Source organism: Excalfactoria chinensis, chromosome 8, assembly GCF_039878825.1.
Source record: "Excalfactoria chinensis isolate bCotChi1 chromosome 8, bCotChi1.hap2, whole genome shotgun sequence".
NCBI lineage: Eukaryota > Metazoa > Chordata > Aves > Galliformes > Phasianidae > Excalfactoria > Excalfactoria chinensis.
In genome coordinates, this window is record NC_092832.1 from 6,773,009 (window position 1) to 6,799,515 (window position 26,507).

The window sequence follows — 26,507 nt, forward strand, 5'->3', positions numbered from 1 at the left end:
GAAATACAACACTTGCCATTTTTTTAGGATCAATTACATAATCTCTGCAACACTCGTTGATTACAGCATTGTGGTCATAATTACACAGGAATTAAATAGAGACTCCTTGTAGGTTTACATCTGAAAAAATACAGGGAAAGACCCAGGGGCAGGAGCTCCAATCCACAAAAGCCATGAACTACAACAGAAATTTTGTCTATACTTGACAAGTAAATCCGAACTGAATCCCCTACCTCTGCAGCCAGAACATGTACAACACACATACTGACCTTTCCTGGTTTTGTCATCAGATAAAGTTGCGCCCAAGCTAGCCCTAAATAGATATACATATATATTTGTGTTTTAACAAAGAATTACCTATCAAGTCTGTAAATGGTTTATCATGAGAGCTGAAAGCGTAACATGTTGCACAGTGGGTTTTTTTATTTGTTTTTGTTATTCTCTATTAGAAATGCCACTCTAGGTCTTTCATTGTCAAGACAAGTCCAAATCAAACCAGATACCACAAGTGTATACTACCAGAGTCCAGAATGGGCCTGGTAAAGAGGCAAGGTACCTAGAAAGTAGTGCTCCCTTGGCCATTAAGATAGATAGAGGCATCTGCACTCAAAATAAACTACAATGTATGTATGCTATTTAAACTGTGATATCACCTACAGTTAATGGCAAGCTATCCCAATAATCACATGCTATTAAGCTATTCGATTGCCTGGAAATGCTATTTAGTAATTAAACAGTTAAAATATTTTATCATGGGCTTTTTGAAACACTGAAGCAAAAAAAAAGATACACAAGTATTAATTTTAGCTAGCAGGAGCTGAGTCCAGGTGGTTGCCCTCTAAAGTCAACATCACCATCTGATGTGTAAAACATTCCTAATTAACATAAAGTACACCCTGTGCTAATTACTGTATTTGCCTCCAAATAATGAGCCATAATAAGCCTAGAGTTCAAGATGATCTATTTACATTTAAATGCCACGCAGTTCACCATCCTGTGTCAATATGCCCCTGGTTAATATACTGACAAAAAATGAAATCTGACAAAACAAAATGAAGTGACTGCTTCAGCTGCCCTGCAGACTAGGGAAGCCCAAACAGCTAGACAGATACTAGGACTGTAAGAACTTTCAGACAGACCTTTAGGTTGTAATTGTGAAGACAACAGGGAGAAGCAGAGCTTCAAAGACAGTAGCCAGCTGTGGTCTACAGAACATCACTAGCGATGTGCAGCCTCTTCAGGAAGATATCCATACATCTCCAAAACAATTTTGGAAGAAAATTCCAGAAGTTCACAGGGATCATGGTTTGTTAACTAGTGAATGCAGGTTTCCCGCTGGTTTTAGTCAGCATACTTTTGATTTCAGTGGAATTACACCACTTTATACAGACTGAGGGTTTGGCAAACCAATATGCAAGAGATGTAAAAGTAGCACGGTCCTGCACATCCTACACTAGAAATGCAGTCAGAGGTAAATGCCACTGTTTGGAAGAAGGGAGGGAAACAAAAGAACACATATTTGAAAAGCACACACCCCCACCTACAGAAAGAGCATTTCTGCCCACAGACTGTGGGTGGTCATGGACACACAGCACTCAAACACCTAACTCCTCTATTCTTGCAGGTTACAGTTTTGCAGATACAAATACAGAACTTCAAAACACAACATGAATAGATTATTTTGGGGCTGAAATTTAACACCCACATTATGATAATTTAGCCTTTGCCACCACATGACAGTCTCCTTCACTTCATGAATCTTGAGGTATGTGGGTGGCAAAGAGCTGACAGCATATTTTTGTCTGACAACGGCTCCCACAGCAGTACAAGTGTACATACTGGAAGCAGCGGCAGTTTGTTTCCTTCCTCCATTAACGTTGTGCTTTCTGCTTGAGTTTCCATTATTTCTACACAGAGCTAGTAAAACTGCACCATTCACTGAACGGGGGGGGAAGCCAAAGCAAAACAACAACAACAATCACCTGAGCCTTCAGATTATTCCCTGTCACAATATCCTGAACCACCTTCTCAGAGATGCCTACTGGCACCTTTCTCTGGCCTAGAATTAAACTCTGACCTCAGGCTTGTATCAGCCTTTACATGAGACAATGTATTTTCAGCAAAGTTTCAAACACAGCAGGTATACGAACAAAGACTTCTAACTGCTGTCTGGATGTGCCTTCTGGAACCAGAAGACATGCATCAAGAGTAAGATAAGCAAACCACAGGTCTGTTCAAACCACAAAATGACTCTTAAGAGTCAATTAAAAGAAATAATATTGAAAATATTGAATCTTCCTCTGCTTCCTCTGTATTGCTATTCCAACTAGACCTGACACCACCCATACTATCAACATTTTTGTTGATGCAGATAGGTAGCTAAGACACTCCATATCTTAAAAGAAAATCATTAGGTTTTCTTTCTCCTTAAAGAGACTTATCTGTGTGGAAACCTCATTTATTTAAACCTTGTACTGAGATTCTGGGGAGTGCTACTGCATCTACTGCTAATAATCCAAGCTCGTGGCATGCATAGCCACAAGGGTATTTTTAGCTAGGCTCTAGGTGCATACCTTTGCAGCTGACTTTGAGTTGCATTAGTATTTAGCACTAGTGGCTCTTCTCTACTTAGATGAGGAAAATAAACACCGTCCCAGCTCAAAGTGGGAGTTGGCTGCCTAAATTAATAAGACTACATTAGTAGTTTGTCACACCGGAGCCCACAGGGCATTGGTGCTCACTATTCTCCAAACAAGTTGCAGTTTTAACAGGCTCTCCTTATTTGTTGAGCAACATAGTTAGAAACTTTGCATTGTGAATAAAGGAAACCAGTAGGTTGCTAGGCTGATGGCAGGTCGTACAGTTTTATTCTTGTCAGAAGGTACAACAGCCAACAGTGTAGAAGTGAAACTCAGAGCCTGTAACTTCCAAGTACATAACACTGCAATATGTGCTTAAAAGCACAAAGAAGGTTTATGTTCGGTTCTAAATTGTTGGCTGCTATGTTTTGTCATCTCTTTTTAAAGGTTGCTCGCTTTCTGCTTTCCAAGCGTTCACAGATGTATGATTTCCATCAGCTACAAGTGCAAATTTGCAAGCAATGGGAACATGAGCACAGGCACTGTCTGATGGAATCTGCATAGAAGGTAAAGCTGTCACCAGATGGCATTTCTGAGTTTTGTGCAGCCAGATATTCAAAAGCAGCATCTGAATTTTGGATGCTACTCTGTTGTTGATTTTGTGGGTTTCTTTTCTTTTTTTTAATTTATTGTGGATACCCTAAATCAGCATCTGCTCCTGAGAGCATCTCCTGTGATATTTTGTGGATAAACCTCTAACAGCTCATTTTGCACATCTATGTACACAGGGTGCTGATTTAGGGCTCTACTCAGTCAAGTAGAGACTACTTCAACAGTTCAGTCCATAATGTTAGTAAATAAACTTTTTATGACTATGATTTTGAGTCAGCCCTAACAGTAGCAAAAATAAGTAGGTTGCATGTTCCTTTCCTACAGGGAAACATTGCCAAAAATACATAGCTGTCACTTTTCATCTTCAGATGAATGTTAGCTACTGCAAAAAAAAGATTCGCAATGAGCAATTATGTCTTCAGCTTTCATGTCATTTTACATCACTGCACTATCAGCCATGCTCAAAAGCTTAGAGGCAATATTCTAGGTCACTGACTCCTGCACACGGTGTATTTGCTGTTTGATAATTAAATTAGATACACTTTAAATATTTCTGAAACAGACTGCCATTTACAAACACATGACCAAGTGTATCACCAGTGCTGCAAACACTGGATGAAGAAAAATCACACACGTTAGCAATCATTAACTATCACTGAGGATTATAAATTTAAGGATTACGACATCAAGAATAAGTGGATCAGCAAATCACTGCAGAGGAAAATCTTTAAGACGTACCTAAAAGTCAGACTGAAGCACTGACCTACTTTTCATCCCTTCTTACCAATTTACAAGTTTCATTTATACATGTAGATTTTTTTTATTACCAAAATAACTTATCTTACCAAGAAAGTTATCACAACTATTATTAAAATTAAACAATAGATAATAAAATACTGCAACGAGTTCTAAGCTGCTATTTGTAATAAGATGTTGGTCTATGTTTTGTGTATATAGACACTAGTGTTGCTTCAGATTAAGCTTACAAGAGCAAAATGGAGACATGGGTTTTCACTTTATATTGTGGATAAACAAAGATATTAAGTGTTAAAATACGACTTAGACTATTTTTAAAAATGCATTTCATTTCAGATTACAACACTCACAGTGTAACAACATAGTAGGTTTTTTTCTTCCTCCTTCAAGTCCACAATCTGGAAATTGATGTTAAGAAAAAAAAACCTGGTGGGTAATGGGTTCTTCAGGGAAGCAAAAGGTGAAAAGAAAAAGGCTCAGAAATGTAATGATGTTCTAAAGAAGCGCCTGGTTTTCATTTTTGCATATCTGAGGAATGATAGTGATGAACTGATATGCAAATAATGAGGTGCAGGAAGAACTTAATCTGATTTAACAAAGCCATAGTCTGTAAGGCATGCAAGTGGCTTCACAGCAGAGCTTGCCAGGGCTCCACCATTTTATATGTACTTTATTTTGCCCACAAACAATACTGAGACTTAGGGGTGCTGAGTTCTGTAGTTCTTTTTGTCACTTTAACACCCCTATCACCTTGCCCAAATTCAACATTCAAGAAGAAGCCCTTAATTTGCAACATCCATGCCAAAAGGTCTATCCAACATTAGAATCTCATTTTGTCAGGTTCTGAAACAAAAGACATGTTGGCATTAAGCTAGACAAGCTGCAAGGCACAATCAACTGCTGTGGACAATTAAAATATGCTGTCAACCTCACTGTGCCTACAGACCACAGTAAGGTATTTTACATACCTCCTTCTAAAGCACTGGACTGGAAAAATCAGTCTTAATATCAGCAAGTATTGCTTTGGCTGAAATACATGGAAAAACTAGCTTCAAGGAAGAGGAAAATACAACCTATCACACGTGTATTTCTGACTATTATAAGGCAAGAGGCTGAACAAAGGGTTTCTGTGTCCACTCCAAGCTATGGGTAGATATCTGCAGCAGTGTTACCCTCAGCTGCCAGCAGGTGTTGCAATGGGCAGCCACGTAAAGCAACTATTCACTGAACTCTGTCACTCCAGTAACGTGTTCATTATGGCAAGGAAAACAGAAAAAACAAAGAGGCTGTTATGCTTCAATTTCAAAGCCTTCATACCACCAAGCTTCAGCTCTGTACCTCAGGCAGTGCAGTCCAGAAGTCAGGCAGCATAGGCTCAGGTAAAGATATTTTCTGCTCCAATAACCTGGTCTCTGTAGTGCTTACAAAAAAGATGTAAAAAGCAAAGATAAAAACCCACTTGACATACACATAGCAGTAGCAGAAGGTCATCTGACATTTGTCATTTGACTAGCAATTTTTATAGGTAGGTTGGCAGGAATATTTTTTCAGAAAGGTCACAGAGCAGTCATGAGCCTATCTATAAGTATGGCAACAATCAGTGCACAAGAAATTAGGAGATACCTTCTGAGTTTACGGTTCCTGTTGGAATTATCATTCTCTAGCTGCACCAATTTCCTCTTTAACAGGGGGTAAAACTTTTATAAGATCCCTAAAGCCTGTGTGCAATATTTATTCAGTTACTCTAATTAAAGGTATTACTATGTACATAGTTACTGGATCTGTCCCCAGTGGCACTTCACATCATAAATAACAGATGTGAAATGCTCTCCTATTGAGACAGGCACTAGTATCAATTCTTCTTATGCTATCTCTTTAATTATTACATTACTATTCTTTTGTGTTATCTTTGGATGAGAAAAATACTACTCAAATAATATTAGTTTGGAATAATTAAACCACTCCAGTAAACAAACCATACCCACAGAAATGCTAATAAAGGTTTTCCCCTTTACTCTGCATGTATATAATGTATTTAACTGTTTTCAGCTGAAAAAAATTATATTAACCTGTATTTTTAACAGCATATAGAATTTTGAAATCATAAGGAAACTTGAAATGTTGCATCAAGTCTATCCATCTAGGCCAACACAGTAGCACCTATATGTGAGCTATGCCTGAAAGACATCCAGGTTCTTCCTAAAAGCTTACAGAGTTGAACATACACAGGCATCTATGGCAGCCTATCCTAACACCTCAGTTTCTCATGCTGTAATTCCATCACATTTTTTGTCCACTCAAGTTCTCCCCTTCCTATTTGTGCTATGCCAAAGTACAGCCCTGACGATATTCACCTTTTCAGGCTCTATGTACAACGGAGCCACACTTGTGAAAATGCCACATGTTAGATTTAATAATTCAGATGATGCTTTAGGAATGCTGACTGCAATAGAAACTTTCAGATACTTCCCACAGCTTCCCCATTATCCCACCCAGCAAGTTTTCAGATGCCCCCTGCCTGGAAGCACTCAAGGCCAGACTGGATGGGGTTTTGAGAAACCTGGTCTATGTGGAGGCATCCTGCCTATAGCAAGGTTGGAACTAAGTAATCTTAAAGGCCACTTCCAACCCAAACCATTCTATGATCTTCATAGGTCTTCCCCATACCCCTTCCTGATGCAACTGTTATTTGTGAAACAAGTGAAGATGCTTGAGCAGACTAACTGAAGTTGATGAAAGATGACAGAGCATGACAGAACCACACATACTACCATTCAGGAGCATTCCATTTGGACAATTAATAATTAGTAACTTCCTTGAACCTTACTAACATTGTGATAGTAGTTACTGCTTCTCTGCTTTGCACAAATCCTAGGGGATACCACTGTGTCATGGCTTTGTAAAGGAATTAGACAGATTGCTCCTTAGAAGTCCATGGTGACTCTTACTCTTTTCATGATTCAAGAGCTTAGAAAAAACTCGGAACTCTTCATTCCAATACTGAACTCCAGGACCTGTACTTCTGTGACTTCCCTCAGTCTGTTCACAGTTCTTAAAGGTGGGAAAGATTGTTTTCATTTGTAGTCATCATCTGTCCTTCTCAAAGCTGCAACTTGTACATCTTGGCTTGGAAGAACAGATTTCCTGCTCTCTTTTTTTTTTTTTTTTTTTTTTTTTGGAAGAATTTTGAGAGAAAAACCTGAGTGTTTTACAGATGATTGACACTGTAAGCACAGGATACTTGGCAGTAAAGGAGACAAATTACTTGAGCAGCAATATAACAGAAGTGAAGAAAATCTTGTAGACAAAAATATATGACCCAGTTTCTCACTGCATGCCAATAGTAAAATGGAATAAGAGACAGTTAATATGGTATAAGTTTGGAGATATTGTTGCTAGGTCCCAGATAGTCTTGTATTGAGACAGCACAGAACTGATAGAGTATGTTGGGCACTGTGGACTTGACACACAAGGATGACAGTGGGGATTAGTTCAGGTAGTAACGATAGAAGAAGGCGGCATAGAGTACTGCAGGAAGATTGACAGTACAGAAAGAAGAGCACTTGGTAGACAAATGCCAGTCAGGAAAGATGTAGAAAGGCTTTGCAAAATGAAATACTAAAAAAAGACAGAAGTAAAAAGCAAGCCATTATGCAGAAGAGGTGAAAGTTCTTTAAAAAAATAAATAAAAGCATCCAGCTGGGCTCTGCACAGAAAGTTTTACAAAACCAGATATCAAACTTCAACACTTTTCTGTAAACCACTGTGAAGCTTACACATTATCACCACTGGTGATACTTATCACTGCACTTACACCCTTACAAACAGGGTAACAAGTCTGCCTACCCCCAAAGAAGATATTTGGTTATGCAGCACCAATAACATTTTCTACATCATTCCAAACATGAGTTTTATTTCTAATACTGCAATGACAGCTGACCGTTAAGAAGGGTCAAAAACACAATTACAGCTTGTTTGTGTAACTGCTGTCTCCTCCTCTTTGTAGGCCTTTTTTAAGCTGAAGGATTTAGTTGTTTTGAAGGAAAATACTGTTTCAAATGCACTGTGAATCCTGGCAAATAACAACCAGTCATTCTATAGCCAGACTCTGGATATAACCTTTACACATTTCATCACTATTATTTATTCAAATGTTTTGTTTCCGCGTGGATTTTTTGAAGACCAACATCCCAGTTGCTGCCAACATGCTCAGAAAGTTCTGTCTACACACAGCTTTTTATCCCATTTCATGGAGGTTTCCTACACTGCTGCATGCAAACTTTTTGCTTACTGATTTGGTTCCTCATTTATTTTAAGAAATCAGTATATTTTGATTTGTTACTGATGTTTTCAAATTACACCTCTTTGCTTTGTCTTGTTACTATACACACTAAAGGTTTAACCACATTCAGAAGCTGTACTGTGAAACCCCCCCAGTCTTTAGACAGCAGGTTGTAGCAGTACCTGGATACATTCTTTCAGCCCCTTCAAGCACTATGTCAAAGTCATCGTCCAATGACATCGTAAGTCATGATGCTATTACTGTCTACGTGAAAACTCAGCAAGAGCATGAAAACACAGTGACAGCACTTAAATTCTTGCAAGTGGCAAAAGATGCTCTCCAGAGGAATTAATGTTTTTCATCTCCATTTTTATTTCTTGAGCCAACTGTCCTGTCCAACTGTCCAGCTGAGCCCCACTCCCAACTGTTAGAGTTCATAAAAAACAACTCCTGCCTTCCAGCAATCTTATGGTCTACTTCCATCTAGAAAGACAAAAATGTGTTCAGCCAAAACCACAGTATTCACCACTGTTTGAAACAATCAGTGAAAGCGTGGCTCTTTTGCATCTCTATCTGCAGGGTCCCTTACAAAACTCAGTACAGTAACCACAGCACTAACTTCCCAAATGTCCACACACATCATCCTCTAGATTAATGGAGAACATACAGCATCAGTCTGTGAAGCCTTATGACTGGGATCAAAATAGCTCCATGAACCAGCATGCACGAATACCACCTTTTTCATCTAACCAAAAGAAGCTCCAGAATTAGAATTACAGTGGCTATTTCTGCTGATCTGAAAGATTGAACGTGGCTCTTCTCATCAAAAATTCTACTTGAGATAAAAAATGAATACTTCCAAATCTAACACCGCTGTACACAATAGAAGGAAGGGACAGTGATTTGGTAGCTCAGTACATTTTTTAAAAGAATACTGGCAAAAACCTCAACTCCCACCAATGAAATATTAGCAAAAATTAAAATAAAGATGTATGACTGATTTATTTTTTGTATCATTTGATATGGACAGACCTGACATTCAGAGCAACTCACAGACTTAGAAACCGTACATCTCAGATCAGCCTTGATGAACAAATGAGAGAAATCAAGCACACCATAAGCAAGTTCAGCATTTAGTATAACAACCCAACTTCATCCTCCGTCCCCTTAATAAAATAGTAACTCATAAGTGTTTTTAATCAGAGGCGTTGCTGCAGAACACCAAGCTTTTGTGATTTGCTGTCAAGCTGCATGATCAACTTGAACCAAAACACTGGGAAAAAAGGAAGTTGGGCCATTTATTTCAGTATTTTCAAGTGAAAACACTGAATGTCTTTCTTCTCAAAAGCAAAGCACACATTTTAATATTGATCAAACCAGTATAAAATATTTTTTAAGTCAAAACATTCACTTTGGACCAGGAACTTACATTCACCCAAAAGAAACTGATGGGGAAGATAACCCCACCTTCACCCATCTGGTTTGGTTTGTCCTGAAACCATTTTTCCCCCTGTTCATTTCAAATGCTTTAATTCAATCAGTGAGCTGAAAAATCCAGCTTTATTTGACATCTGTGCTTTGATGCACATATAGAACTGGAAGATTGCAAAGCCTTATGCTAAGCAGTATTTAATTATATTGAAAAAACTTTTAAAAAATTGTTTGGTTTTTGTTACATGTCACTGGGGCCACTCACCAAACTGATTACATGACGATGGAAACCATGCTAATTTTCTCTGGGCAACAATAAAAGAAAATTTGGCAGTAGACAAACTGCCACTCTTGCTGCACAACAAATTTAGACAAAACTGAGTTACTTTCTTGCTCCCATCACACCCCCGCTTTACCCATCCCTACTGTTGCTGTCAGGGAGGGTCCTTCCTATTACCATGAAGGTCTGAGGATCGAAGTCGCCTCCTTCTTCCCAAAGAGAAATGCAGTACCTCCAGGTATCTGAATCTTGAATCAAAACCTGAGGCAGCAGTCAAAACCACGCAGTACCTGTTAAGTGTGTATTCCGAATGGTGAGGAAAGGCGGCACAGCACAAAGTGATTCACAGCAGCATTTTTAATCCCCTCAATTTAGTTTAGTATGAATACAGTTCAAGGCTCACTGTGAGGGCAGCTTGACCAAAATTAACTTGGTTTCTATATTTGCTAGTTTTAAAGGGTCAAGATATCGAAGGCTCTTGTAAGAGTGACCTAAGCTTCCATCAGTGACATGAAGCAGCGAGGAAACATGCCTCACAGGGCTACCTGCAGGCAGACATGGATCTACTCCACATTTAAAATTTTAGATAAAGAATCAAATCAAACAGTATGATAACAAAGAATGGGGAAAAAATAAAAAATTGAGGAACACTTTACAAAATAATTTCAACCACCACAGTAATCTGTGGAAGACAGAAGACTTGCCTGTAGTTTGTTCAACCAGACTTAGGTGAATATTTTTATTGTGTAAATCACATGTTTGCTTCTAACTCCTAACTCTGGCACCTTTGAAAAATCCAAGTAATAAAGCAGTGATTACAGACAAACAAGCAACATTTGCAGATAAATAAACCATTCTTCCAGCTTAGAAGACCCACTATTTGCTTTGTTCTACCAGGTAATTTCTCAGGTACTGAAAAGCATGGCAGGATACTCTGCTTTCTTTCCACTATAAGGATGAAAATATCCTCTCATTCCAGAGCTGTTACACTTAGTCTAAAAATGGAAACTGAAATGAGATTAGTAGTACTTCTTTCATCACTGCTTCAGCAAAATGTTTTTTTCCCTGATGTGTAATATCCAATTTAATATTCTGCCTGTTTTTCATATGGAAAGCCAATGGCAGACTGTAGGAATAGAACTCTGCAGAAGATAACAAAAGCACTAAGTGGACAAAGACACAAGAAGTGAGCAGAAATACAATGTGGAATTAAGAACTTGGTTAATGCAATTCCTTGTTCACTGGGTAGCTTGCTTTAAACAGTCAACAAACATGGGATTCCAGGTATGACTGCTCTGACAAATCAAAGCACTTCATGCTTCCATAGGAAGGAAAGAGAAAGCAGGCAATTCTGAAACTTAGATGTACAAAAATTAACAAAATCAGATAAAAAAGCGTTTTAAATCCCAGGTTGCAATGCAGAATTTATCACACGTGTTTGTTGCACATTACCTCACTGCAGGAGCTGTGAAGTTCCCCAAATGTACACAAAACAAGATTTTAATCTTGAAGCACCTTTTACTCATTGCTGAAACACAAGGGCGGCCCCAGGCGCAAGCAGGCATGCCGGCACTGGTGTCAGCCACGCTGACTGAACCTGGCGCAGAATGCTGCTCAGTGGCCTAACACAAACTTCTGCTCTACCTGCACCACTCAAAACAGAAAAGCATTGCACAGACAATCGCAACAGCAACAGCACTCAAACACGGAGCTCACTAGCTATTTCAGTAACCTTACAAAGATAGTTCTCATTCTGAGGAGAATTTCTATAGGCTCTCTAGATAGGCTGTAAAACCTCCTAACAAAGACAATATGGTAACAAGCTTCAAACCCATCTGATAAAGGTCTACTGAAAACAAGTCAGCATTGGATTCAGAATGTTAATTTGGGAAACAGTGTAATCACATAATACCTTTAAGGCATATATTTTAAGATGTCATTGGAGGATATATACACCTGAAATAAGTTTATCAGCAAAAAATGTCTGAAAATGCAAACCAAAAGCAAAGCTGAAAACACAAATAGCATGTTTGTTTGCTTTTGTTTTTAATTTATCACCTAAAGCAACTTCATGTTATGCAAGATTCAGAAAAAGCTGAATTTTCAAGTTGAATTAAACATAAACGTTAGGTTCAATAGGGTACGCAAATTAAAGTCTAAAACCTCAAAATCGTACTTAATACTTCATAAAGCTTCCTCTTAAAAAATAAATTGCTGCTCTTTGGTAAGTCAGAGCTCCTCAAGCACAGAAAATGACCCCTGTTAAAACAGATATAATATTGATTATCCAACTTTCAAGTATAATCTAAATAACATGGTGGGTTAAATAAAGACAGCTCCTTACTGACTCCTTACTGAGCTAGCCACTAGGCGTTCAAAGATAAATCAAAGAATTAATCAGGTTACACATTATCAATTCCAGCTATTAGGTTACACAACATTCCTATAAACTTTTATTCAAGAGCTCACAAGTTCCTTATCACTCTTGAGGCATGCAGTTAGGTGTTAATTAAGGAAGTCCTCACTTGAACTGAGTGCTGTTACCAAAGAAAGCCTTTAAAAAGAAACAATTCTCACATGTTATCTTTAAGGAGCCGCTAAAAACAGGATCCCGTTTCTCAAGCTGTATTCTCAACTACAAGGATTGCTATTTCATATCATACGCTAAAAACTTCACCCCTTCAAGCAATCTTTCACACATCACTGCTATGCTTATCTATAAATATAACGAGCAATCAGCTCCCCCAGTGGTGCCTTGCTGTCTGTCTACAACCACTCTTCTATTGTAAAAATTTCAGACAGTGTTTTTGCCTATTAATAAACAAAGCATTCAAGCCTGCCTCTTTTCACAAGGATAATCGCAGAATATCTAAGCTGCCCAAAAACCCATGCATCTTTATGAGCAAATATTTGGCACCAAGACAAGCTTTATTAAAGATCAGTATTTCAAGCTAAAGGCCAGAAATGAACTTTCTGATGGCCTTTCTTTATACACAGACTACAGCATTAATAAACAAACACACGCCCTAAACTTCCAGAGTCAGCTGTATGTTCATAAGGACAGCTTTGCTATAAAGTTAAATGCCTGCCTCCCATCCTCCTCACCTAAAAAAACCAACAACAAAACCACACTAGCATATTCACTTATAAAAACAAAACCCTAAAAACAAAGCGATGTGGAAGCCTATATCCGCACCCATAACACCAGCATTCACACACACACATATATATATAAAAGCCTACTGTAAATGCATATTCACAAAGTTGTCTATGATGAAACACTTAGCTTCATCATACTTTAGTAATCTCCCCTAAGGGAACAAAATCAAGGCTCTCTTATTTCCCCTGAGCATTTCTGTCCACGTTTTAAGCCCTATGTCTACTTCAAACTGTTTAGAATCTAATCCACTATCACTTGGGAAAGTTTGTAGGAACAGGCCTTTCTGGTTTAATCCTTCAAGCTCTTACCATGGCACCAGGAACATGAGAGGCATATTAAATAGTTATGACACCAGAAATGGACACAGTCCCATTAAATCAGAGGCTGGAACCAGCCACAGGAGCATGCTAACGGGCAGTCAGAGTCACTGGATTCAAGCAGCACAGACATTCAGTGCTGCCTTCCACTTCTTGCAGATGCATTCAGGAGAGGCACCACCTGTTTTCCCCAGATGTTTATACTGATGTTCCTTTAAAAGACAACTAATCAAGCAGCTAATCAGCCATGATTGTGTCATGAGAATTTTTCATTTAATGGATACTTCATGTGAAAAACAACACCCAAGCTTACTGTATTCCCTATATCTACAACCATTTCATGAATTTTTAGAAGTTAGAATTGTATCCATGCACAGGAAGTTATCCTGATAAAGCACAGAAGGCAGAAAAATGACATAAAGCTACAGAAGCTCTTTCAGAGAAGCTATAAAGAAACAAGCAACAAGAAAACCACATACAGTAAGTTGGTTAATATGTGGGTACTTGAAGTCTTTACATGCGGGCATGCACTTCAGATTCAATTCCACTGCTTTCCTTCATAGCAAGTAAAATACAAAATACATAAACTGTATTTGTTTTAGGGTGTTTCTGTCTTTGGATACATTTGTTTTTGTTTTGGTTTTTTGTGTTCTTATGTTTATAAGCAGAACCCAGTTGAAAGGTGTACAGTTGGAATAATACAAGTACAGTTATGTATGGTTGGAAATAGATAGCCAGAGGGTATCTAAGGAAAAGACTCATCAACTCTGAGGCCTTTAGTCAAGATGTGTGCTTACTGATGTTGAGGCTCACCACAAGAACTCCACAAAGGAGTGATCTCCAGAAAAAGATGTTATCTTAGTGGTGGTCAGCCTTTAATGGGATCTAGGAGAGCTGGAGTCAAGCTCCACCCCTTCCAGAAGCACAGCTAAATTACCTTCACCTGTGCTCCCACAGCTGCCTCACCGCTTGACTCAGATGGTTAATCAGAGGTTCAGGCTGTGAACAACAGTTTCCCTTGCAAAAGGCAACACAATGGCTATGGAAGAAACACAGCCCTTCCTCTCCCAAAAATAAGTTTTCACAAATAGAAGACTATATTCAAGTTGCACACCTGATTTAGTCTTTTTTATATTCCTATGGCCTTTTTTATTTAGAACTGCTTCCTATCCATTTTCTGATGCCAGAGTCACCTCTTTTTTCTTTAATTTCTCCCAAATTGCAAGAAAATTTATTTCATTCTGTATTTGAGTCAGACTTTTAAAGTCATCACTGCCAAACTGGGTCCAATGCCAACTACAAGAAGTAGATTCCCATGAACAGAAATGTTCTTCAAGCTCTAAGCTATAAAACCTTCAATTTGACACAAACAAGCTGTTTTTGTCTTTGACATTACAAAATACCTTACTCCACATAATGCTCATTTCGTATATCATTTTTCATTTGTTCCCATAGCACACCCACATAGTTTGATGAGTGTAAATGCTTGTACAGTTCTCAGAATCAAAGTTCATTTTCTATTTTTAGTAATTAATGCAATGTTTTTGTTTATTTAAGTTGTATAATAGTCATTTTATGACAGCATTCTTATGCCAATAAAGATTAATATTCCTGGAAACACAGTAGGCAACTGGAAAACTTCACCTTATTTTAAATTGTTTAGTAACAATAAGACCACGTTCACAATCTTTACTAATATTATAGACAAAACTCAACATAAAGATAAATTTTAACCCAATAAAAATAAATTTCCTTTATTTTCCTCTCTTATTTTCTTCTAATCCAAAGCAGTTGCTAGATGGCTTACATGGGAGCTCTGGTAAAATGCAAATGCAAGTTATTTGTTTCCTTACCTCTGAAGCATAACTGAAAAAGAGTAAAGTGATCACTTTTACACAAGACCAATAAGGAAAAGAGTCTCCCTAGTAGCAGGAAAGGCAAATCATACATACAACTGGACAGTCAACATCATGTATCTTCTAGAACAAAAAACACACTAACAAAGATTTCTCCTTCCTCAATGCACTACCTCACCTCTCAGAAGCCATATCTTAGCCCAGCCCAGGGTTTGCTACAGTACCAAAAAAACCACCCACAAAACCAAGCCCACAACACCAACAGCAAGTACAAGAGATAAATGATTGTTAGGAAACACACGATGCTGCAGTTAAAGCAATACTTAATCAAATCTTTTCCCTACCTGTACCGTCAGCAGGTCCAAGTGTCTTCTCCAGATCCGAGCCTGTGAGCGTAGGCAGCTGGGTGCACGGAGCTTTATGCTACAAAGGAATAAAAACAAAGAGCCCGGAATAGCAAAACAGAGACCACATTTACACAAACGTTGCTGCTACCATTGTAGATGTAACACTGGCTAATCTGTGAAAGATATTAACAGAGAATACTTACCTAAGCACCTCTCCTAAGGAGCTGAGAGCACGAGGGTTGCTGCCTGCTAGAAACTGGCCTATATTGCTTCTGCTGAGGAACTGTGCTCCCCAACCAGGACTGGGTGGGAGGCCAGGCCCAGGTGCTGCCCATCAGCCAGCAGCTGTTACTGGAGCCACGTGCCTCAGAGACTTTGCTCTGAGCTGCTTCTTCAGCTTCCCTTCATAATGTACCACAGAACAGCAAAACTTCAAATAGAAGCTGGTTATAAGTGCATGGTGGGGCTGTGCGGGGTTCCTTGAGGTGCTGCTCCCAGGTCCCTGCGGGTCCCTCCATGCTGTGAGGTGAGTGCTCACAAAACGTCTCCCTGCCCAAACACCAGCTCTTTTCTACAGCCCACCTGCCTCATTAACAGCTGCACCTGCTGAGCTGCTTCTTTGCCCAGCAACAGTACTCTCTGTGCAGTGCTAGAAACCCAGTAAGTAAAAGCATCGGTGGAAGCTTCTGGAAGCACCCAGCTCTGAGGCAGCTGCTTCCTGCTCCCCCCACACACGCACACACAAAATGGCGCCTGCAGGCTGGCAGCAGGCCTGCCCCTGCACCTCTGTGCTTCTTGCTGCAGCAGTGCATGCATCAGGAACGTGCCTGCCCTTGGTAGGCCTCCAGAGTGCTCGTTTATTTATTTTTCTAAGTGAATACAAAATTCTAACACTCTTCATACTTTAGGCTGTTTAAATGCCATGTTCCTACCTGTGTTCCTGCTTCCACTTCTTATTAAATACACATACAATCTCCTTGGCCTGGCACTTCTGTCTTAAGGTGGCAGTTCAAAATCTGTTGAGCATTGCAAAGAATTCAGAATGTTTCCTGCTTCTAACACTCATTGTCTAGAAGTCATATCATTCACGGGATCGTAAACAGCTGCTGCATTAGGCTCCTAATGAGCCATGACTTTCAAAGCAGGCAGTGAACACTGGAAGGGATGTTGGAAAGCTTTTGCAGAAATGCCACGTGAAAACTCCAAAATCCAGTTTTAGAGATACAGAACTTTGCTAAGCAGTGCAAAAACTCTTCACATTTAACATTATACCCTGGACAGTAATGTTCTGTGATAGAAATAAAATAGACACAATGCACACAACAAGCAAAAGTGCAGAAAGTGCTCCAGACAGATACATTTTAGAATTAAATGTACATTGCATGTATCACCAACCTTTGTGAACTGAAAAGAATAAAGTTTTTGCCTATCAGACCCTGTTCGAGTTACATAAATCCCATTAGTTCAGGTTTATGAAGCCTGATTGGAGATGCAGCATAGACGTTTTGTTTAGCACCAAAAGCCTCCCCTGTTCTCTTTACCCCTCATTTAAAATTCAACGAGACCTTCCACATGAAAACAAACAAACAAAGGTGAAACAAACTAACATAACAGCGAGATACTTGAAGTATATCAGTGCACAAAGATCTAGTCTGCTTTATATCACGTGCCTAAAAGTCTTACCGTTGCAGATTATTGGCCACTTCTTTAAAGGCAAAACAGGTGATAAAATGCCTTGAAAGTGACACTTGGCTCCTGCCTCTGTTCTGCAAAACAGCCCGAGGGAAACAAAGCAATGCTTTCAGGAATCCACCAGTCACATCACAGGAAAGAGAATCCTATTGTCTCATCCTAAGAACCTGATCTGTAAATGAGAAACGGCATAGCAGTCAGAAAGTCAGAATAACTGGTGGGTTTTGTTTGGTTGTTTGTTTTGTTTTGTTTTCCCCAATGCAATTAATGTTACTCTAAAATACAATGAAAGAAAAGCAAATACAGAAAGATAGGAATCACCATGCCAAAACAGATGAAAGATCCTTTGCTTAAGACAAAAAGACCCCATGACACTGAAAGCGAAAACTTCTGCACTAGGAAAGTAGGAGTTGATCTTTCCACTCCTTCCACTTGAGGTTCTTTTTCATTAATCAAAACAGATGACTTGAAGCCCATCACGCGTGGAAGTCATCAATGTTTTCCCCGCTAAAGGGCATCATTTTGCACATGTATCCCCAGTGACCCTCACTTCTGCTCACAGTTCCCTGTTCCCCTTGACACTTAAGTCTCCGTATTCAGCAAGAAATTAGAAATGCTTTCTTAGCAGTAAGTACTCACTAATAGCCATCTTGGAAATTTGTTACACCTGGGTTGCCAACACTATGAAACATATGTCTCCAACAGCCTCTTAATTTAGGTGTTCTCTCAGGAAAAGCATGTTCCAACAGCTCTTTCACTCTCCACAGTTCCTGCCTGCCTTCATTAATTACATGAATCAGTACTCCTGTTAACATTTCTCCCCATTAGCGTTGCTTCTCTTAAAAATGTTTGGTTTTTGGTCTTTTTGGTCTTTTTGTCATGCAGAACTGCAATTATTAAGGTCTGACAGACGCTCCTGAACACCACAAGAAAATAAAACTGGAGACAGCTAGAACCACCTTTGTATCAGAAAGGAAATCCAGGTCCATTGCTTTTGAAGAGAGAACGGGACACTAAGATTTTCTTCGGTGATGAAAGCCACCAAACTTCTCCTTGTAATTTCTTCTCAATTTCTTCCTAAGCTTTTTGAGCTTTAGTCCCTCATTTAGATGGATCTCAGCATTCCAAAACAGAAAGGATGCAGAGAAATAGAAGTGCCTGGAAAAGCTGCTCTGAAGTTGAATCAGTCTTGCTTAACTTCTTTTGAATTACTTGCACTTATTTCCAGACTGGATAAAGACATAACAGTGGACATCACCATCTACTTTCTGAGCTACTTAAATGTTAAACATACCTTGCATTTCTCCAGAAATTCCTGGTTTTGATCACTAGTCTTGTTGTTTTTTGTTTGGTTGGTTGGTTTTGTGCATTGGGCACATGTCTTTGAGAAAACCAGTGAACAGTGTGATCTGGCTCACCCTTAAGTCCGCTCAACTTTCTGATGGCACTTCTGCATTGCTCCAAGTACTGTAGCTGCTCTGTCTTTGCAGTCTGCCCAAGCAGATCTGTCCTGCCTATCAGCCAGGCTAATTAATTCTCATGGGAGTTCAGGAACAGCATGGTTAGACTGCATCTCATCAGTGGTGGCTCCCAGCTCCCTGGATCAGCATTAGTAGAGGAGCTTCTACCCTGTGCTCCTCTGCATGATGCCTTCTAATGTCAGCATTGCAGCGAAGATAAATCACATTTGGACCATTCTGCCACAGTTATCTGGGGAGTGAAAGGAAACCACAAACTGATCTGGAATCATTTCTATTTTCCTCTTGACAAGTTAAATTCAGGTACAACCAGGAGGCTGCTAAAGGTCTGGCATATCTTACTACATTCTCCTTATCCAAGACAACAAAGATTAAATAAGGCTTTGCTTCATTTATACAGAAACAAACAAACAAACAAAAAAACCAATAAGCAAACAAAAAAACAGAACAAAAACCAAACCAACCACAATTCATTTGCTGTAGTAACATAATTTTGTTAGTTTTCTTTAATTTAGGGGTAAATGTTGGTGAAATTCAGGGCTCATAAAAGCAAAAGATTAATCCTGGCCAGAGGAAGGCTTGGTACAGCTGGACTCTGTGCAAACTCCCACTCGTTCCCATCAATGCATCTCAGTCAGGCTTGCGAGTCGTGGCTGCTGTCCCAGCGCTGGGCCTCTTCTGAGGGGAGAGTGCCAAACCTGCTGAAAAGCCCAAAGGTTTGCTTGATTGCAAATAGGTTTCATGCCCACCAGAACAGCATGTTTAATTACACTTCCCTGTTGCTTAACTCTGAGATAGTAACAGGTACTAATGTGTCCTCCAACGATGCTCATGTAATAGGCCCTATCAAAAAAAAAAAATCCACAAGATGGCAGAAATTGTATTTTTGATGCCGCTTTATTTCCTGTTTCTTCTTTCCTTCTCTCTTTCTTTCTTAACTAAATGCTGATTTCTAATCTGCTGGACTGAATCTTCATGCAACAAGAAGCACTTCTAAGGGCAAATTCCTGTTACTTTTTGTCACACACACAAAAATCCGATGCAAAAGAAGAGAGGATATGAAAAACAAACAGGTGTGAGACTCTGAAAAACACTATAACCAGGTCAATAGGAATTTCCCACTTGCTATTCATATTCTGTGCCTGTTTGCCAAGGAATCAAGGCTCACCACATACAGTTTCCCTGCTGCTGGCAGGGGTCTTATCACTGAGCCAAATTAGCAGGAAGGCATATTCTTAGATCTCTGTTGGTTGGGGGCCAACACAACCATGGGCTCCTGTTAAAGCAGAACTGATTATTGTACCCTTTCTCTTAAGGAAGCAGAATGCAAAAGTTAATACTGAGAGTTCACCACAGACCTGTCCTGTGCCATTCTCTACCTGAAGGGCAGCAGAATCCAAAGACTGAACAGTTTCAAGGCACATCATTGTGCCAAATGCACATTTTTATGTATATAACCTCTGCTTTCCCCTCGGCCTGCAGGGAGACCACATTGTGAGCATCAGTATCTCTGGTACAGAAGGACAAAAAAATATACTGAATATAATCTATTCATGTTTTCTTCTCTTAAAACTGCAAACGAATCCCACTAATTTTAGTTGGTAAGGGACAGAGCCTTGGTTTAGAAGAATGGAGCAGTCACATCAACGTTACTGGACACTTTTAAGCAACACTACTCCACTTCATCCCTAGAATGGACTGCCCAGGGAGGTGGTGAAGTCACCAACCCTCGGGGTGTTCAAGGAGCAATTGGATGTTGTGTTGAGGGACATGGTTTAGTGGGAGCTATTGGTAATAGGTGAACAGTTGGACTGGATGATCTTTTAGGTCTTTTCCAACCTTGGTGATTCTATGATTCTATGATTCTAATAGCAGTTTGTCCCCAGAATTGCTTCCCCTACGCTCATGATGTGCCTTGTGCAGCAAAAGCACACTCTGGCAAAACTCAGGGAAGGCTTGAACCCAGGGAATTGCTTACGCATTATCCAATTGGGTCAGAAAATTTGTTTTTCTAGAGAATGTGAAATGCATTGGACTTGAAAAGCTCTTGGCTTATGTAAGAGATGCCAAAGGGCAGTCTATTCATTAGCCAAGACATAAAAGCAAAAAGGCTGCTTCAGGGCCTCGAGGCAACACAGTTTCTTGAGCTCTGCTTCATAACAGCTGCCCTCCAGAGTCTGCCTAACGTCATCAGACATGCTCTGTAGCAGAGGAGGAAGATGATGCACTTACTGCCACAAAATCCCCGTTAAACAGACTCTGTATGACAGGAAAACACCCTCCATTTCCAAATCCATCTTTTCTGGTGCTGAACCCCAGCACTGGGTTCTTTCTTTACTTCAGTGTAATCACAGTTGGAAAATTTACTCCTTTCTTTCTAATATTACTTTCTAGTCTTCCATAGAGCTCTAGCTGCCCATAGATTTATTACATGTGCTGCTGGCTCTGCGCACCAGTCCTCTATGAGGAAGCTGCCTTGATAATTTGGGAATCATGAAGCAGCCTTGCAGGTTGTATGCTTCAGGTCTGAAGTAGGCAACCAGTACCAGAGAGCAAGAAGAGTTAGCAAGTGACATTCTACTACATGACTTTATTACTTGGCTGTAGACATGATTACTGCACGTTGCATTTTTTTCACTTAAATGCTGCCATAAAATGATATAATTGGCTAAAAATTCTTTGTTACTCAGTCTGGTACACATTTTTCCCTTTTAAAAGTCCAGCAGAACAGCTGGGCATCTGCTGTTCTCTCTTGCATTCAAGCTGACTTGCCTAATGTAGAGGTGCCTCCTGCTCTATCTTCCACACTGGGCTTCTCCTTTTACCTGCTACCAGCACCCTGTACACACAAGCTCTGCCTGTGAACCACTTCAGAGGGGCCATCAGCACGCAGTTGAAGCTGTTCGGAGCAGTTACCGTCACGCGGTCACTGGTCTGTGTTTGTGATGTCTCTCAGCCAAGAGTGTCAGGTTGCAGGGGAATGCATTGGCTGGGATGTCTACTGTAGTTGGAGCTCTTGCCAAGGAAACCTGAATAAACCCTATAAAAATATTCTCCCTCTTCCTATTTATCTTATATATATTTTTTGAAGTTATAACTATTTAATTTATCAGGCTTGATTTATTGAAGTATTTACCTTGGATGCTGTTGTACTTGATGGTTTTGAGCAAAGAAATGACTAATTCATAATGACAGTTGGGATAAAAAAAAATTGCAGCACAGGAATTAAACTAAACAAACCCCTGATTTATTTATATCTTTAGTTGCAAGCAAAAGCCTGAAGTTGAGTAATAGAGTGCTAGCTGCAATTTAAACAAAGTGCGATACGGAAAAGAACCAAAGCAAAATTCCATTAAAATAAACATGAAAAAACAACAAAACAAAAGAAAAAAAACATACCCACCTGCTTCATCCAAAAGCTTTGAAGGAGAAAAGGGAGAAGAGAGAGAAGTGGCTATTGAATAACACTTATTTGATGACTCCTGAGTATTTCTTTACATAAAGAGCATAAGAGCGTGAGGCCATCTCAGTCCAAGCTTCATGACTCCGTGTCCAGCAGTGCCTCCTGCCAGCAGCCTCCTGCCGCACAGGAAGCACCACGGCTGGCCTCATGCCTGTGCTATTTTAGTGAAGCTTCTTGCGAGGAAAAGGTGCCCACTAGAATGCATGGAGATATCGGAAAATGAGATGTGGGATTGTTAATACATCTCTGAGTCGCAGTGCAAAACCCATGGCTTCAAGGACTAATGAGTTAGGAAGTCAAAAAGCAGTTTTGAAACAGTCTCTCTTGCAGAACACCATCAGAAACCTGTTCCTGCTAGATGGAAAAGTGGAGAACAAGATATCCAGCTTGTGACTGCTTCTTTCCTACCTGTTCCATGACAAGCTCTCACAATAAAATCTCAGCTGCGCAGGTGATGGGTGGATTTACTTTGGATGCAGAATCTGCAGCTGGAGCTCAAAGCAGAAGAAGGTCTTGAATGGAAATATCCAGGAGCATCCTTGTGAGGCAATGAACTCAGCTAACTTGCTTTTCTCCCATCTCTATGTGCTTAGCTCAACTTTAAACCGTGCACAGATCATTATAAATAATACTTGATATCAATAAAGGTCCAAGTTTTATTCTAAATATTCAGCATGCACTACTGGTTTTACAAGAGTCACTGGTTTTCCTGTGTGCTTAACATGAAAGACCTAAAATCTCTGCAATCTCCAGAAGTGCTAAGGCAGAGACCATGGTGTCACAGGCCCACTGAACTGCTGTGCTGATATCTCTGGCCTCATCAACTGCACAGCCAGTAAATCCAAAGAGGCATAAGGCCATTGGAAGGGTAGATGCTGGGTGCACTTGTTTCATAACACAGGCAGTGACAGAGAGGGCAGGGCTGGGGGGTGGGAAAAGAAGACCATGGGCAAAAACAGATAGATCTTCAAGTTAATTCAACAGTGAATGAAACAAATAAGGAAAAAAAAAAAAAAAACCAAAAAAAAACTAGAAAGCTGATGTAAATATCCTGGTAGGATATTCCAGTAGGTTGACAGGACAAGAGGCAATGGCATCAAGTTATGCCAGGGAGCTTCAGGTCGGTTATTAGTAATAAGCTTCTTCTCAGATAAGAGCTGGGCTGTCTGCTGCTAAGTGGGCTGCACGCTCCTGCCCAGCACACCCACAGAACATCCTTCCATTGCGGCTGGGGCAGTGGCAAGGCACCGTCTGATCGTGGCAATCACTCACTGTCTTGAGAAGGAGACTTGGCTCCTTATGGAATAATTTATTAATGCCATTTAAGAAATTGAGTTCCTGTTCTGTATTTATGCTGAATCAATACATGAAGTCAGAATTTCATTTTATTGCCGAATAGAAAATATATTAAAAATCAGCATGGAAAAAGGAAACACTTTTAACGACACTGAGCTGTTTTAGTCTTCAAGTGCTTTCAACGACAAGATGATACAACATTAGAAATAATACATGTAAGTATTTCATAAAAGACGAGAGTAAATCCAAAGTCAGTGCTAAGGGTAGAACGAGATACGGTTGTTCTCAAAGTGATGGTAACGTCAGTAAAATTGGATGACAAATGATTCATTTTTTCTTTTTTCTTTTTTCTTTTCTTTTTTTCTTTTTTTCTTTTTCTTTTTTAAATCACAGCTCACATTTCTGGCCAAATGCCAGTTTGGCAAGAACTTCATTTCTGAGTGAAAATTTACTGCTGTCATTTTTATTTTGTTTAACCATATTTCTCTGCAGTTGAAGATCGTGAAAGGTGACTTACATTGCAACATAAGGGGAACCAATCTCTGGGTAGATGCTGATGTGACACTGACTTACTCTGCATGCACGTAGTCTACTGCACCTCGCTGCTGCTGAATTTTCTGCAGTCACTTTTAGAATCACTGTCCTGAAGTTCAGCAGTCACACAACTCTGTATTGTCTCTGTGCTGTATTGCTCCACAAAGATGTCAGTAGAGGGACACTATTTCATTGCTTTCTTTCCTATTTTCTTTTTCAGCCTGAGGAGTTACCAAATCAAGTCATTGTTGGGAATGCAATCCTACTTTAAGGCAACTAACAACGCTCACAACCAAACAGTGCAGGCTAAGTTAGGAGGTGTTTGGTTACAGCATGTGCACTTGTAACCAGGTCTGGACAGACACAATCCACGTGTTGGGATAAACAAATGTCATCCTCATTATCCCAGGTGGCTCGGGGGCACTGAAATTGAGCTGCTCTGAACAGAGCAAAAGGCGTTCAAGGAATTCCAGCACAGCCTGGTGGATGAGGTAGGAAAATGCAGCAGGCTGAGACGGGCAGGCAGCCAGGAGGGTTGCTTTCCAGAACAAAAATGTGATGCTGAATTCTAAAAGTGGTCCAAAGTAAACTCCTTTAACTTAGAAGCTTAGCTTAGTAGTTGTCGCCTTGCTTACATTTGCACCAAAAGATCAACTTTTAAAACTTTTGTATAAACCTTTTGGTGTATACCTTATATATGTTTATAATGTATTGGGTCACATTCTTCCTCAGAAGCCTTATGCTTTTGTGATGTAGAGCTGATGCACGCAGAAGTGCGCTGTACTGTGACTGAAAAATTCCTTCTGGTTTGGTTTCCCCTTGTAAGTGATCAGAGACCAGCACATCACTCTGGGTCTTGGCAAACCATTGCGTTACGTATGGAAAAATGGCTGTGAGGCAGCTGTGCAGAGCCCTTGGGGAATTTCTGGTATTCTTTCAGAGGCAATCTGGGGAATGTACGGAGTCAAAAAACACTGAGACTGTAAAAAAAGCAAGACGCCTTGTGTAAGAGATAAGCATTACCACTGGAGAGCTTTTCTGAGGAATGCTTAAAAAAGGTTATAATTTCCAGCTTAATGAAACACCTGCCTTGAGCCAGTTTTCATTCTCACTCTCCCTGTCACCTCACACAAACAAATGGGTCGTGATGTTAGCATTTCACTTTCTTTCATAGCTTCTAGATAAAACTATGGGATGTGCCAGAAACACTGAGCCTCGCATACAAGAGGTAAGCTAGTTTCCCCATTTTGCAGTAAAGCTCAAACTTTATTCAGCAGTATGGGTGCAAAAAGCAGTGGGTACAAAGGTACCCTGCAAGGGCTCAAACACAGCGGTAGAAGCTGGGATGGGAGGGAGCAGGCTATAGGAAAGCAATTGGGTTTCTGCAGTCCTCTCAGCAGCGGGCCCCAACCATGATGGCCTGAGCCAGCATCCCACACTCAGCGGACTGATATTTCTGTGTCGTGTAACATTCATCTTAAGAATTGTGCGGTAGCTGTTAGTCATAACATCTAGCCTCTGCAAAAGGTTATACTGTAACTACTTTGTTCATTGCAGGGCACAAGAAATACATAGAAAGCTAAACCAAAGAGAACGCATGACTCATCCTCTGTTGTACTCACCTCAGCAAGCAGGAGCTTGTGAAGGCTCAGGGACCCTTTCTGTCTTACATCTTCCCACACATGGCTTCACTAACACAGCATCGCCATTCTTCCACTTTTCTATCAGCTTCTAGACAGTAAATTGAGCAGAAATTCAGCCCCTTTGCTCACGTTAGCCCATGATTAGTCTCACTTGTCTCCCAACACACCTGTCACTTACTTTGGCCAAGATTTCAGATTGTAAAATACTTTTGAACAACAACTAACGTTTGTCTGGGGGCAGCCATTACCCGTCTTTGTGCAGCTGAGCTCCACGTGAGAAAATCAACAGAGTTTCGCATCATACTTTGCCTGATTGTTTCTCAGGTTTGAGGCTGTTCCAGGTATCCAGACCACCGCAATTAAGTTGTTGCTTTAACGAAGTCAGGTCAGTTTCCTAATGAGCACAGCTCTTTAGCTTGGGCTTTGTGCCTCACCTGTAATACACTTCACCAGGTTCCTGGGGGACTTACAAATATGCCCATAATGTACCACTATGAGTCTGTAAGCAGTATCCTAGTGTATGAACACTCCTCTACAAACGCTGTGTCACCACCTGGTGGACTTCTGAAACTTGGGTGACAACAGAGAAGGCAAAAAAATACATCCCTGGTGTATGCACAGCAAGCTCGTGCAGGCAGTCAGAACTTCTAGACTGCATTAAGACAGGCACTCTCAATTGTCACATTGGGATTTTATGAGATCTAATTACGTGAAGCATTATTTCATTTGAAAACAATTAAAAGCCAAGAGCTCAATATACCCCCAGGAATTCTACTCTGAA

General features: G+C 40.1%; 1 long non-coding RNA gene across 1 annotated transcript in view; it reads right to left on the reverse strand.

The window, feature by feature from the left end:
• LOC140255636 (uncharacterized) overlaps positions 1 to 15,961 on the reverse strand; it is a 45,296-nt gene extending 29,335 nt beyond the window's left edge. The window contains exons 1-2 of the long non-coding RNA XR_011904512.1: positions 15,824 to 15,961; positions 15,618 to 15,696 (exon numbers count right to left, since the gene is read on the reverse strand). This is a non-coding gene — a long non-coding RNA (uncharacterized lncRNA). The remainder of the gene's footprint in view (positions 1 to 15,617; positions 15,697 to 15,823) is intronic.
• Between the last annotated feature and the right edge of the window lie 10,546 nt (positions 15,962 to 26,507).